The 13,866-nt window shown below is 51.5% G+C and overlaps 1 protein-coding gene and 1 non-coding gene across 4 annotated transcripts in view; one reads left to right on the plus strand and one right to left on the minus strand.

The window, feature by feature from the left end:
- Positions 1-13,866, plus strand: part of KAZN (kazrin, periplakin interacting protein) — a 1,126,623-nt gene that overhangs the window by 854,075 nt on the left and 258,682 nt on the right. The window lies entirely within an intron of this gene.
- Positions 4,310-4,393, minus strand: TRNAR-UCG. The gene has a single exon. It is a non-coding gene; the product is annotated as a tRNA-Arg (tRNA).

A 13,866-nucleotide genomic window follows, 5' to 3' on the forward strand; every position in this document is an offset into this window, starting at 1 on the left:
TCGATAGCGGCGATGGTTTGCACAGCCTTGCGAATATACGAAAAACCACTGAATTGTATACTTTTAAAAGGTGAATTGTATGGTGTATGAATTCTATATCTGAAAAAAGGAAGCGTGGGAGGAAACAGGACCATAAGGCAAGGGCCGTGGTGATCAGATCAGAAACGTTCTAACCGCTGCGGCCCACGGAACCGGGCGGCGATTCTGGAACTCCTTGACAGCCGGTCCACGAACGCCACACGGAGCACAGTCTCGGGGTGTTTCCACATCGTTGTGGTTCTCTTTCCGTGATACCTCAACGGGCTCCTCTGGGAATGTTTTTCTCTGGAAGTCAAGACCAGGAGCACATTCGTGTGTCTGGGGCCAAGCTTACTTGTCAGTGTTGCAAGGAGCCGTGATGCAGACAGGGGCCAGCAGAGTTGCAGGTGACTTCCACCCCGAGTGCAGCTCACAAATTAGCCGAGTCCTTGACCCTAGGGCATTCCGGGCCCCTCTGAAACTGAAAGAGAAGGGATGGTGATTTAGGATGGGCTGTCCTCCGTAGAATCTCCATTTCCCAATGGGGGGAGGGGGAGAAGGAGGATAAGGATGGGCTGCTCAAGACAAGTCATTCATCATATCCCGGGCTTCATCGGGAAGGTTCTGACAGCCTGCTCTGTCTGTCACACACCAGTGATGAATTTACCAACACGGCTTGCTGCAAGGTCTCTCTTCAATCCCTCCTTCTTTGCACTAAAGGGGGCTGTTCTCCTGACCCTTCCAGAGCCTCCCTCTGTCACACCCTCCATTTTAAAATGATCTCTTCCAGGGGCGCCTGGGTGGCTCAGTCAGGAAAGCCACCTGACCCTTCAGGGCCTGATTCCCTCACTGCTAACATGGAAACAATTGCCGTCTGACCCATGCTCCTCCCGGTGTGGTCGGGAAAATGGAATGTGATTTGTGATTGTGAAAATGATTATGGGAAAAATAAGACATTTGTGTTACTATGCCTAATACTGCGGCCGTGGCCACCATTTATGGAGGGCTCATGACACAGCAAATACCGTGTTAGAGATCTCCCTTGACCCACACAGTGTCCTGAGAAGGACATTTTTCAGAGGAGGAAACTGAGGCTCAGAGAAATGGAGCAGGGTGTCCTCGATCACTTCATCAGAGATCTGCAGAGGGGGGACTCCGACCCACTGACCATTCACCGCCGTCCCCTGCTGTGTCTGTGACTGATGTGCAACCCTGCCCTCTGGCCAGCACCAGACCTGACGGTGTGCTGGGGCCGCAGGGGTGGGGGGGGGGCGGGGTGCTGATACTCAGGATCAGAAAGTCCATGCATCGGAGGCCCCTGCAGACAGGACCAGGGAGCGAGGTCCCAGAGCCGCCATCGCTTTCTGGTCCCCAGTGGAGCAAGGCTGGAGGAGCTGGGGGCCCAGCTGCCCGTTGCTTGGGCTGTCCTTCATGAATGATGCCCCAGCTGGGTCTCTGCATCCGGAACGAAGCAGAGCCACGAGTGGGCCCCATAAATCCAGCTCCGTCTGGGGAGAGAGGTACTCAAGTGCTGTATGACTGTGCTTCCCCGGGCGTCGCTCTCACTGGGCCTGGAGAGAGGCTGCTGGCCTCGCTCTGCTGCCCTCTGCTCCAGGGAGGGCCAGCGCTCCACAGCGGGGCTCCAGGGGCACTGGGCGTGGCCAGCAGGCAAAAGCCTTGGTGGCCTTTCTTCTGGGCCTGGTCCATGTGCCAGGACACAGAGCACCAACGCAGATCCTGTCCCCCAGTGAACACGGAGCCTTTTATCTGAACTCACCTACACCCCAGAAGCCAGCGAGATAAACAGTCGTGCACCCGCCCAGTCAGTCCTGGTCCTCTATCTTCTCCCCAGACTCCCACCTGCCTCTGTTCCCCTTCCTGGGCCCGCCAGCTCCCGACCTAGTGACGCTGGCCTCTGAGTCCAGCTCCGGGGCGCCCAGATTGTGTGCTTGGAAACCTCGGTGTCGTCTTTGGACGTGGTCTGAGCCATCCCCCTCTGCCTTGGGCTCAGAGCAGCTCTATCAGGCGGGCTCTTTGAAAGGAAGAAAGACCAGTCCTGGAAAAAATGTGAGCAGAGACAGGGTTGCTCAGAAGGAAGGATGTGACAGAGCTCTCTCCACATCAGAGGAAGAGCTGACGAGCAAGACTCGGAAGGGTCAGGACTCAGGGCAGCACGGGGTTCCAGGTAGCAGGGACCTGTGGACAGTCCTGTGGGGTTTGCTGCTGGAATGAATGAATTCTAGCCCTGAAAGATTTGTGTCTCCCCACCAAAACGCCAATGTCCGCGATGGGGACCCGTTGGCCTAACTCGGGCCCAGTGGGGTCAACCACCGTGAGCAACATGAATGAAGAGTGCAGGGGAGGCCCCCTCCCCATGCAAAATCTGGGTGCTTGTACCAGAATGGGGGACTGGAGGCAAAAATAACAGATGTCAGCTCATCACCCCAATTGATCACACCCTGAGCCCCCCAAGTCCCCAACACTCAGATTTACCAAGGAAAAAGAGGCCTCCCCCCTTCCTTTCTCTTTGAAGAGAGTATATCAGGTTCTTTGTCCCAACGTCTTAAAATGTGCAGACGTGGGGAAAGAGCCATCAGCACAGGCACTGCCGAGGGAAGCAAGAACCCTGAGCAGTACGTAAGGGCATACGCTTTGGTTACAGCTACATTTGGAGTCACGTCCCGACCCTGCCATTTCATACCGCTGTGACCGTGGGCAAGCCGCTTAACCTGTCTGAACCTTGGGGTGCTCCTCGACAAAATGGAGAGGAAATCAGACCTATGTTGCAAGGTTGTGCATTTTTCTCTTTCGTAAAAGCCTAGAAGAGGGTGGTCGGGGGCAGCTCTGCCCCGTGAGCTTGTCGAGGGACCCAGGTTCCTTCTACCTTGTTGCTCTGCTCAGTATTGGGGACTTACCCATTGGGTGAAGCTGCCTCCACACCCTTTGCAGCCACAGAGGGGGAACGTGGAAGCAGAGGCAGATTCTCTAAACCCACGTGATCTGCACGTTCGGAAGCTGGTCCCGGCCACTTTCCATTGACCAGAATGTGCCACGCAGCAGAACTTAGCTGCAAAGGATCCTGGGAAGCGGAGTCCCCGGGCTCCCATGTGCCTGCCTGGATTGGTGGGCTTGGGGGACAGGGATGGGGGATGGAAGGAATATTCCATAACTGCACAGGAAAGGGGAATGGATGCTGGGACAAAAGGGACCATCGTTGACACTAGCGAGATAATGCAATTAAAGGACAATTAGCACACCCGTACTGCACGGGAAGGACTCAGTGGTCCCTGTCATTTGGAATAGTCTTTCTTAGGTGGAATAGGCGAGTTATCTCTCATCTCAATATTCCAGTTCTGGAAGCCATACAGGAACACGGATGTGAGGGCACGGCCCCCGATGTTCTTTCTTCCCAAGCCCCAGACAGTACGAAGAGCCCTTAGTGGGCCCTCTGGTCCGAAGGAGAAAGCCCACAGCCCCTCAAGGGTGTGACCACCCCTCCGCCAGTTGCCCCAGACACTGTTCCTTTCGTGTCAGCATCTGATGCCGGTGCCTTTTGGTCACATCACCCCAGAGGGGCAGCCACACGTGATTGGCATCCCGCGGGAGGGAGTTTGGCGACCGGCTTGGCATGTCAGCCGATGCCCTGCCACGTCCGCTTTGGTTGATGTTCCATTATATTTTGTTTTCATCAGCTGTCAGGCCAACCCCCTGCCAGGACACTGAATTATGCTTGAAGCCAGCCATCCCCTGTGGACACCTTCTCATTTGGGCCTCCTCAACTGGATGGCCCTCGGAGGAAACGGACATGAGTCCAGTTGGCAGGGAAAACCTTGGGAGTCAGAGAGCATGCGGTCAGGCATGACCTTCCTTCCGTTTGCTTCACTGTCTCAGCCTTCAAGAAAACACAAAGCTTCCTGACAGTGCTGTCATTAAGGAATTTGGACATCTTTAATTCTTTGTTGATCTGTACAGATCTAACTCACACACCCTTCTAAGCCCTGCTGTCCCTGTCTGATTTTTTTTAATGTTTCTTTTTATTGTTGAGAGCTAGAGAGAGAGGTTTGGGACGTAGGAGGGAGGCAGAGACACCTGCCCACTGCTTCTGCACTTCAGCAGGCAAGCATGTATCTAAGGTCCTTTCTTTCTCTGTGGTCACTTTCAATTTTTTTTTTTTTTAGCGTTTTATTTTTATTTTTTGAGAGACAGAGACAGAGCGTGAGCAGGGGAGGGGCAGAGAGAGAGGGAGACACAGAATCCAAGGCAGGAGCCAGGTTCTGAGCTGTCAGCACAAAGCCCGACATGGGGCTCGAACCCACGGACGGGAGACCACGACCTGAGCCGAAGTCAGATGCTCAACCGACTGAGCCAGCCAGCCGCCCCATTTTTTAGAATTCGTTTTAACATTTTATTTTTACTTCTCCGTGGTCGCTTTAGCAGTGGCCTGGGAGTGGGCCCAGCTGGCCACAGTCTTGGCACGCGTGGTGTGGTTGCAAGAGAAGCAGGGGAAGGGGTAGCTTCCTGATTGTGGCCAAGGAGGTAAAGTCCTGGGGCTGCCGACATCTGATGCGTAGAAGATGCAGCAGTTTCCTGGTGTGGATTTCATTCCTGAGAGCTGTGTTCCTTAGGCTCTTCCTCTAATCACACAATATAATCAATATCCTGTAGTAAATACTTTTCTGCCTAGAGGAACCAGAAGGGTCCATTCTCTGAACTCACCCCAGTCACACAGTGCGAGACCCAAATATCATCTTCATTTCGGACAAAGATAACATTGGAGAATGTGTCCTGTGTCACAGGTTGAAATCAGCCATGGCCATTTCATTCCTTTTTGCCAGTGATTTGTTCTAGGAATGGTCATGTGACCTCGTTCTAGTCAATAAGGAGGGTAAATTGGCTTGGCAGCTTCCGGGAAAGATTTTCCTCTCTGATAAAGCAGAGGGCCAGATGACTACAAAATCCTTTTTTTTTTTTTTTTTTTTTTTTACCACCACTCCTGTGTTCCTGTTTGGGCAGTGGGTTTGCTAGAAAGGAGGTGATGCTTGGAGCTCTGGCAGCCATTGTGTGACTATGAGGGAAGGCAGGTGGGCTCCCTAATTAGATGTATTTCCCCACCCAGACGCAGGTAGCACTGGCCTGAAGCAGGTCCCCCTTCCCCCAGGGGTGGAGGCTGCCCTTCCCCTCCTAAGTTTGTGGAGGAGCAGAGCAGAATGTGCCCTTTCTGTGAGCAGGTCTCTCGAAAGAGGAAGGAGAAAGGAGGGGCCGGCCATGGAAGCTCAGTTCTTTATCATGTGCTCACCAGGCAAAGGAGTCAGTACTACCCGGGGTGGGGATGGAGACAGACGACAGATGAGGAGATTATGGAGGAAATCGGCTTGAAGTGCCATTTCTAGTATTGAGATTCTGGGCCCACGAATGGAGATCATGAGCATTAAGTCACCGTGCGAAAGCAGAGATGATATATGTCATAGATCACATGACTCTGCGTGCAATTAAATACAGTCATTTTGTACTTTGTGGAAACCGCAGGGGTAGAGGGCATCATTCCAGAGTAAAGAGGTTTTTAAATAACTGATGCTTTGTCCGTTCTAGAGAGAGCATCTTTTAAAATGTTAACCTCTGGGGATGGACATTTTCTGAGAAGTATTATTACAAAAAGAAACCATATTATTTAGGATGCTTTGGGTTACAGGTAACAAAATGCCCAATAGAGGCTTCAATGATAAATGCATTTGATTTCTTTTTTTTTTTTTTAATGTTTATTTTTGAGAGAGAGAGAGAGAGACAGAGCACAAGTGGGGGAGGAGCAGAGAGAGAGGGAGACACAGAATGAGAAGCAGGCTCCAGGCTCTGAGCTGTCAGCACAGAGCCTGACACGGGGCTCGAACCCACGAACCGTGAGACTGTGATCTGAGCCAAAGTTGGACACTTAACCGACTGAGCCACCACCCAAGCACCCCCATTTCATTTCTCACATCACAAAAAGTCTTAAGGTTGCAGAATTGGCTTAGGGCCCTGCCCTGTCATTGAGGATCCAGATTCTTTCTCTGTTCCCTTCCTTCCCCCCCCCAGCATATTGGGGAACCCCTTCCCTGATAGTCACAAAATGGCTGCCAGAGCTCCAAGCATCACATCCTTTCTTACAAGCCCGTTCCCCAAACAGGAATAGAAGAGTGCTGGTAAAACGTGCTGGTCATGTGGCCCCTCTGCTTTGTCAGAGAGAAGAATCTTCCCCAGAAGCTCTCAAGCCGACTTACCCTCCTTATTGACTAGAATGAGGTCACATGACCATCCCTAGAACAAATCACTGGCAAAGAAGAATGAAGTGGCCGTGGCTGGTTTCGGACAGCGTTAGGGCTGTGCATATTGTCTCCCGAGCACCATCAGAGTCCTGATGGCGGGGGGGGGGGGGGGGGGGGGGGGGGAGCGGGGTGCAGGGAGGGTGCACTTACTGGACCAGGACAGTCTGTTACTGGATCTCATGGAAGTGTTCCTGAATCCATTTTCCCCAAAGCTGGCTAGAGCCACCCCCGGATTCCTATGTTGTTTGATATTTTTTTCTTTTTCTTTTTCTTTTTCTTTTTTTTTTTTTTTTTTTTTTTGCTCTTTAGTTAGCAGAAGAAGCTTTCTCGGAACAACCTAGGCCAAGAGGGGTGGGACTGTACCCTAGGCATTGTCGCATGCCCGCCCACCATGGGAGGGGGTGCTGCCTGGGTGGCTGGTCTCCGACGTCACCCACTGTAGGTCCCTTGCACTGAGGGGTTTTCCCGGCCATCAGCTCTGCTGAGCGGCGCAAAGAACATAGCACAGAGTAATGGAGCCGATCAGGGTTGCTCAGCCTCAGTGCTATTGACATCGGGGGCCCGCTCATCCTCCGAGGGGTTGTGTGGGGTGGGGGCTGTTCTGTGCACTGTGGGATTTTTAGCAGCATCCCTGGCCTCCACCTACTGCGTGCCAGTAGCCACGCCCACCCTGTCATAATAACGTCACCAGACATTGCCACACGCCACCTGGGGGTAGAGTCGCCCCCCCCCGCCCAGCCCCGGGTGAGAAGCATAGGGCTGAGGGATCATGGCCTGGAGGTGCCATCGTGGGCAGGCTTCCCTGACCACCCAGCGCCTTGCTTTCTTCTCTCCCTGGCCCTCATCACCCCCTGAATGTCTTACTATGTTTGTTTGCTTACTGCCGCATGATCCGCTGCCAGCCCCAGACTCTCAAGGCCTGTGGGAGCAGAGGCCAGACCCGTCTTCCTGGTCGCAGTGTCCCCAAGCCCGACACTGCCTGCCACACGCTGGGGGAGCGGGGCAGGGGCCAGCAGCTATTAGCTGAACGTGAGCCAGAGAGTCCTTGAGTGGGTTCTCGACGGAGTCACTGAGCGGCTCTGTTCGGGCCACTTGGACGGACACTTACCCCCTACAGCCGCTCCACGTCACCTTACAAATAAGGAAACTGAGGTGCAGAGAAGTCCAGTAGCAAAGTGCTGACAAGTGACAGAGGCAGGACGTAAACTCTGGTCTGTCTGATTCCAAGGTGTGGCTTGTGTGGGGCACGCCAGGCTGTCCCCCTAAAGACACGAGGGAGGCTTGGAGGGGCTCCTTCTGGCTGTGACCCCCCCCACCCCCCCCCCCCCCCCCCCACCTAGGGGTCAAAGGGCCGAGAAGTCAGAGCCTGGCGCCTGAGGAGGCCCAAGGCCCAGGAGAGCTTGTGATTTTTTTCCGATTGGAAGAATTACGGATCAAATGCTCTTTGAAGGCCTCCAGACTATTTCTCTTTCTTCCCAGAGGGAAACCGCAAGGCCAAACCTCTCAGCCATTTCCAACCTCAAAGCAGCCTGGGAAACGTGGCCCGAGGAGTGCTCCCTGCCCCCCACCCTGAGGCTGAACAGGATTTTGTGGTGTTTTCCTCTCCCGGCCCCCTCCGTCCCAGTAATTAGCTACAGCTTTCTCTTGCGGTATTTATGTGTTTAGACAACACAGTTCATTGTTTCCAAATGTTAGTCAATTCGAACTATAAATCAAGCCCCAGATCTTGAATCCCATTCAAGGGAAAACTCACAAGTTGATTCTACACAAATAAATCATAAGAGGGTGGGAATGTTATAAATGTAGAAAAGCAATTCAGACTCAGGCACTGTAAAAATGCAGCTTTTTGAACTACTTAAGTGAGTACATTAAAACAATTATATAAGGCTTAGGAGAATCTAATAGTACATTAGTCTTAAAGACGAAGTCCTTTGAAAGTGCGTATGTCTAAGAAGAGTTAATTTTAGCACTTTATAGTTTACAAAGCTTTTTTTTTTTTTTTTTTTTTTTTTTGCACAACATCTTATAGGGAGGCCAGCCATTTTCCTAAATGCCATCGATTCGAAGACCCATTTTCCTTCCATGTTTAACCTCTGAAATTAGGATACATCTTAGCATCAAAGGCACATCAGTTTAATTGGCAGGTTTGTTTTCTTGGTAATGCATAAAATAATGGTGCGTGTTATAAATAATACCGTCTTAGATTTAACGATCATCGTGATCCCAGTTTCCCAGGAGAAGTGACAAGCCCTGAGATGTTATCATCTCGGCCCAAGGTCACACAGCAAGAAGGGCAAGACCTTTAAAGGGCATGCAAATACGCCAGGGATAGATGATCTCTGAGTTGCCCACTCGGGAAGGTGGTCCCAAGCCTGAAGAATCGTTTTTCTGAGCAGAGTATGCAAATTGGTAGCTAGAGCCCAAATGCTTGAGATGTTAGAAGAGTTGTCACATTCTCCTTCTCTACCTTTCCCTTGAGATGCTCAGACTCTCCTCGAGGTAATTTAGATGGCATTGGTTTGAAGTTTGCCCCATTGTTAGTCTCACCTGGCAGGTTAACCTTCCATAGCTACCTTTAGCAAAATAGGAAATGCCGACCTTACTCCAGACGGACTCAGTCCCACGCCATGACACAAGGCTTGGGGAGCGGAGCGCAGGTTAAGTCTCAACCCTTTTCAACTCTCCACTGATCTCCTTGTGCAGTACACATGCTGAGTAAACGGTACACAGCCTCCGGGGGCCCAGGGCACCCACATATCTCCAGCTTCTTCAGTGGAGGGGTAGTGGGACAAAAATGTTGGCCAGAGAGAAGGAAGATGTGGACAAGTTCAGGAATTATTTTTCTAGTCCACATCGCCTGCTTTTTGTGTTCTGACGAAGCGTTAGCCCATGAAATCTTTGACTGAACTTGGCTCTCGGAAAAGAAACCGAATGCTTAGGAAAACTCACATGGTCTTAAGAAATCCAAACACGGTCTTATTTTTAATCGTCTTTCTGGACCTATTTCTGAAGGCACACCCTGTTAACTAAACCAGCCCACCATTTACATTAGCTTGCGGGTCTGAAGCACAACTTAGTAGAGCGGGAGGGGCTTTTGTTCCGACCTTACCTTACGCAGACCTGGGTTCCAACTCGGATCTCTGCTGCCTTCCAGCTGCTGCCTGTGGGGAGTGCTAAATGTCTCGGAGACCTCAGTCTTTCCGGCTGGAAAGTGGGCGTGGCGGAGTAAGTAGGGCCGCACGGTTCTTTGCCACTCCTCCCATTGAGAAGTGGAATCCAGTCCCCCTCCCTTTGAATCTGGATTAGTCTTCGTGACTTGAGGGGCCAAAAGAGTGAGAGTCTCGGACCTCCAAGGCTGGGTCACCTGCAAAGCCTTGTAGATTCCACCCCGACTTCTTGGAATTCAGCTGCCCTGTGGGGAGGCAGCCCAAGCAGCCTCACGGCGAGGTCTACATGGAGAGGAGCTCCCCCCGACAGCCACCGTCTACTTAGCAGCCGTGCACGTGAGCTATCTTGGAAGTGGGTCTTCTAGCCCCACCGAAGCTGCCTCAGTTCATGCCATGAGGAGCAGAGACAGGCCGTCCCTGTGCCCATCTTGCAGACTCACGAGCAGAATAAACGATCGTTATTTCAGGTCACTCAGTTCTGGGGCGATGGGTCCTGCAGTGACGGATAAATGGAACGGAGGGGAATAAAAATAATGCCTTGCTCGCTGGGAATGTTGTCCGGGGCAGAGTAGGCACGGAGTGAAGCCAAGTTCTCTTCCTTCCCTTGCAAGTCAATAGTGCGTGAGAGACTCGGTCCCTAGTTCCTAGCTCCTAGTGGGACCAGGCTGATCACCCCTCAGGAGCTGGGTGGGGGGGCAGGGCATCACCGTGACTCCCAGTCGACTGGATCTCACATCGCTGTCTGTCAACAAGGCGTGGGCACCGTCCACTGTCATGGAGCACATTTGCGATTGGGTGAAAATCAGTGTTAGACCATTCACCCTGGTGTCCACCAAGGAAAGTTTCCTGGGATTTCAAGGAAATCTGGCCTGACTTCCTGTGGCCACAGAAGACAGTTAGTTGAATGTGACAACATGCTGGAGGCTGTGTCTGCAGTTGGTCCCCGCTCCCAGTCCCTGCCTCGTGCTCTGACCAAAGGCAGACAGGAGACTGGCCTCCCGGTCCTGCAGAGACCCTGCAAGGGCTCCCACCCGGCCCTGTTCCAGAGCAGGGACTGGGTGCCAGACTATCAGCACCCCCAGACCCAGGCCCACGGGGCATGCCCAGAGCTTCCCAGAGCTTCCTGAAATGCCCCTGAGCAAGGCTCCAGCCCAGCAGGCAACAACAGAGGGCATTAGGGGTGAGGTGGGGGTGGTTGAGTGGACTTCACACCCACCCGTGAGCCTGTTCTGACTACAGCCTGGGCTTTTAGTGCATCCCACCCGTGGGAACCAACCTGTTCAGACGCTTCCTGTGCAGCAAGATCACAAGGTAGGGGCTGTGTAGGTCACTGGGAAGTTGGTCACGTGATAATGGTAAATGCCACAATCGTGTGTAACAGGGTCCGTGGAGGGAGAGCAGGGGATCTGTCCCTCTGTGTGCTGAGTATTATCAGAAGCACTTCACGTGGTGACACTGCCAGTCATTTGGCCTCTCCATGCCTCAGCTTACCCACCTGTAGTATGGGTTATCCAGAGCACCCAACTCCCAGGGCGTTGGGGAAGTTAAATGAGATGCTATAGTCCAGCCATTGGCCTGCCTCTGGTGCAGTCCGATCTGTTAGCAGCATTCCGGACGATAATGTTGATGATAAAGTCTTCCAACAGCCGTCTGAAGTGGGGCTTGCTTCCTCCGCTATGACGGAGAGCTAGAGACTGACACATCAGTATGAATCGTTACAGAGCCATCTCAGACGTGGTGCTGAAATTCAATCAGGTAAGTCTGGAAACAAGCCGGGCACGCGTCTCCCATTTTGTGCCCACAAACCTGGGCGGTTGCATCCGTCTTCCAAGCAGATGGCGAAGCCTGTGCTCCGCCACCCAGGGCCACTGCGTTGCCTGGCGGAGGCTGGGGAGTTCTGCACAGCTCCACATCTGTCCCTGCATCAGGCCGTGACGAGGAAGCTAACAGCCCGTCGTTATTGGCATTGTCATCCTAGTTCTGGGCAGATAATGGGGGTCCTGCCGTTTCTCCAGCACTTCTTCTCAGCTCCAGCACTGCGGCTGTCAGCATTGAGATGAGTGAACCCAGAGTGTGCGCGACTTGGGGCATCTGCCTTTCTAGGAAGCGTTCTTGGGTGATGTTTCTCGTTCCAAACCCAGGCACCGTAGCAAGGCTGATGTTGTTGCAGCCCTGAGCCGTTCGGGATGCCCTCTTCTGTTAGGATTTGGGGGTGGCCAGGCGAGAGACGGTCAGAGAGGCTTTGCCGATCTGTTTTCCTGTGCTTTCCCTCACCTCCAACTCTCAGAACCTTCTGTGTGCCAGCTATCTTGTTAGTTATCTATTGCTACGTGGCAAAGTGCTGCAAAGGTAGTGAGCAAACCAATACATATTTGTTATTTCACGGTTCCTGGGAGTCAGGAGTCCTTACCCGGGTCCCCTGCCCAGGGTCTCCCAAGGCTGCAGTCAGGGCGGAGGCATGGATGCATTCTCATCTGGAGGCTCGACGGTGGAAGAATCTGCTTCCCAAACCCCTCAGGTTGTTGTCAGAACTCATGTCCTTGTGGCTGTGTGAGTGGCATTTTGCTGGCTGTCAGCTGTCACAGTTCTAGAGGCCACCCACAGTTCAGCTGCCATACTTCCTCAGCGTGGCTGCTGACTTTATGAAGCCAGCAAGGAGAGTCTCTTTTGTGTGTACAAGCAAGGCAGAGACGTAGGTTAGTATCGGTAGGTAAGTGTATATAGATAGGAACATGATATAACTAGATGTATCTATATATATATATATATATACCTACATATATATATAGATATATACACATACACACAGACACAGAGAAAGAGAGATAAAGAGATGATAAAGAGTAGATAATAGATATATATAATAACAGATAATAAATAATAGATATAATAGTAGATAAAAGATATAGACACATAGATATAGCAAGAGATGATTGATAGACCAGTAGATAGATAGAGATGATACATACGTACATACATATCTTTCTAGATAGATTGATCATAATCCAATGACAGGATGACATCCCATCATCTTTACCATATAATAATTGTTAGAAGTTAGTTGTAGGTCCTGCCCACACTCAGGGAAAGGAGATTATACTGGCTTTAACACCAAAGGGTGGACGTCAAGGGAGCCAGCAGTGAGAGTTACATAGTATCATTCTCATGTTATAAATGGGAAACTGGGGAGTGGGGGGCGGTGCACGCCCGGGGGGCTCAGTCGGTTGAGCATCCGACTTCGGCTCAGGTCATGATCTCGCGGTTTGTGGGTTCGAGCCCTGCGTCGGGCTCTGTGCTGACAGCTTGGAGCCTGGAGCCTGCTTCGGATGCTGTGTCTCCTTCTCTCTCTGCCCCTCCCCCACTCGTGCGCTGTCTCTCTCTGTCTCTCGAAAATAAATACATGTAGAAAAAATAAATAAAAATAAATAAATAAATGGGAAACCAGGGTTTAGAGAGGTAACTTGCCCAAGCTCCAACAGCTACCCAGCGGCCAGTGGGTACCTCTTCTACACCTTTGTAACTTCCTGCAACGCCCTGACTGCAAAGTGCCGATTACCGGTGCACTGATGTTGATTGATTTACTTGGGCCAGAACATCCAGTACTTTCTCTTCCATGACATTCATCATGCTGATCATGTACTTGTTCATTGCATCTTGCCTCTGCACCCCTACTGTGTGCTCCAAGAAAGCAGGGACTGTATCTGCCTTGTTTGTGGCCACACCCCTGCACCCAGAGGGCTTCTTGGCCCGTTGTGTGCACTCCACCAACGCTCACTCAGTCTTTCAAGAAATGCTGGTTGAGCTGGGCTACGTACTTTGGATACAAAGATGACTGAGATACAACTCTACGTGCAGGCCGTCCCTCTGTAGCAGAGCAGAGAGATAAAAGAAAGTAAACTACAAGATTGTGTGACGTCGCACAAAGATTGCAATGGTTTCCTCGGGCTTGCCCATTCTGAACGTTCCCAGGCCCTGACACGGTGACTGGCACATAGTAGGTGCTCAGTAAATGTTTGCAGATTGTTGCTACTCCTGTTACCCATCATGCCCTGCTCTCTTCTGTTCCGCGTAGAATAGAAAACAACAATCAGAAAAGATTAACTGGTCAGGAAAATCCAGGGAAAGTTAAAAAAATATATTTAATGACATCCCAGGCTGGCTTCAGAAGTCTGTGCTGCAATTCTGTAATCCTGGTACCTCCCTTTTTGAGCAGAGCTTCACATTTCGAAATAGAAAAAAAAAAAAAAAAGCACTGTAATTATTAAAATTGTGTATATAGGAGAATTTAGCCTTTCATTTGAGGTGTCCTAATGACACTTCAACAACTGCTAGGGAAGATAATAGGGTTTAGAGCAATTACACAGCCCATCAAATCCCGAACA

Source organism: Felis catus, chromosome C1 (genome assembly GCF_018350175.1).
Source record: "Felis catus isolate Fca126 chromosome C1, F.catus_Fca126_mat1.0, whole genome shotgun sequence".
NCBI lineage: Eukaryota > Metazoa > Chordata > Mammalia > Carnivora > Felidae > Felis > Felis catus.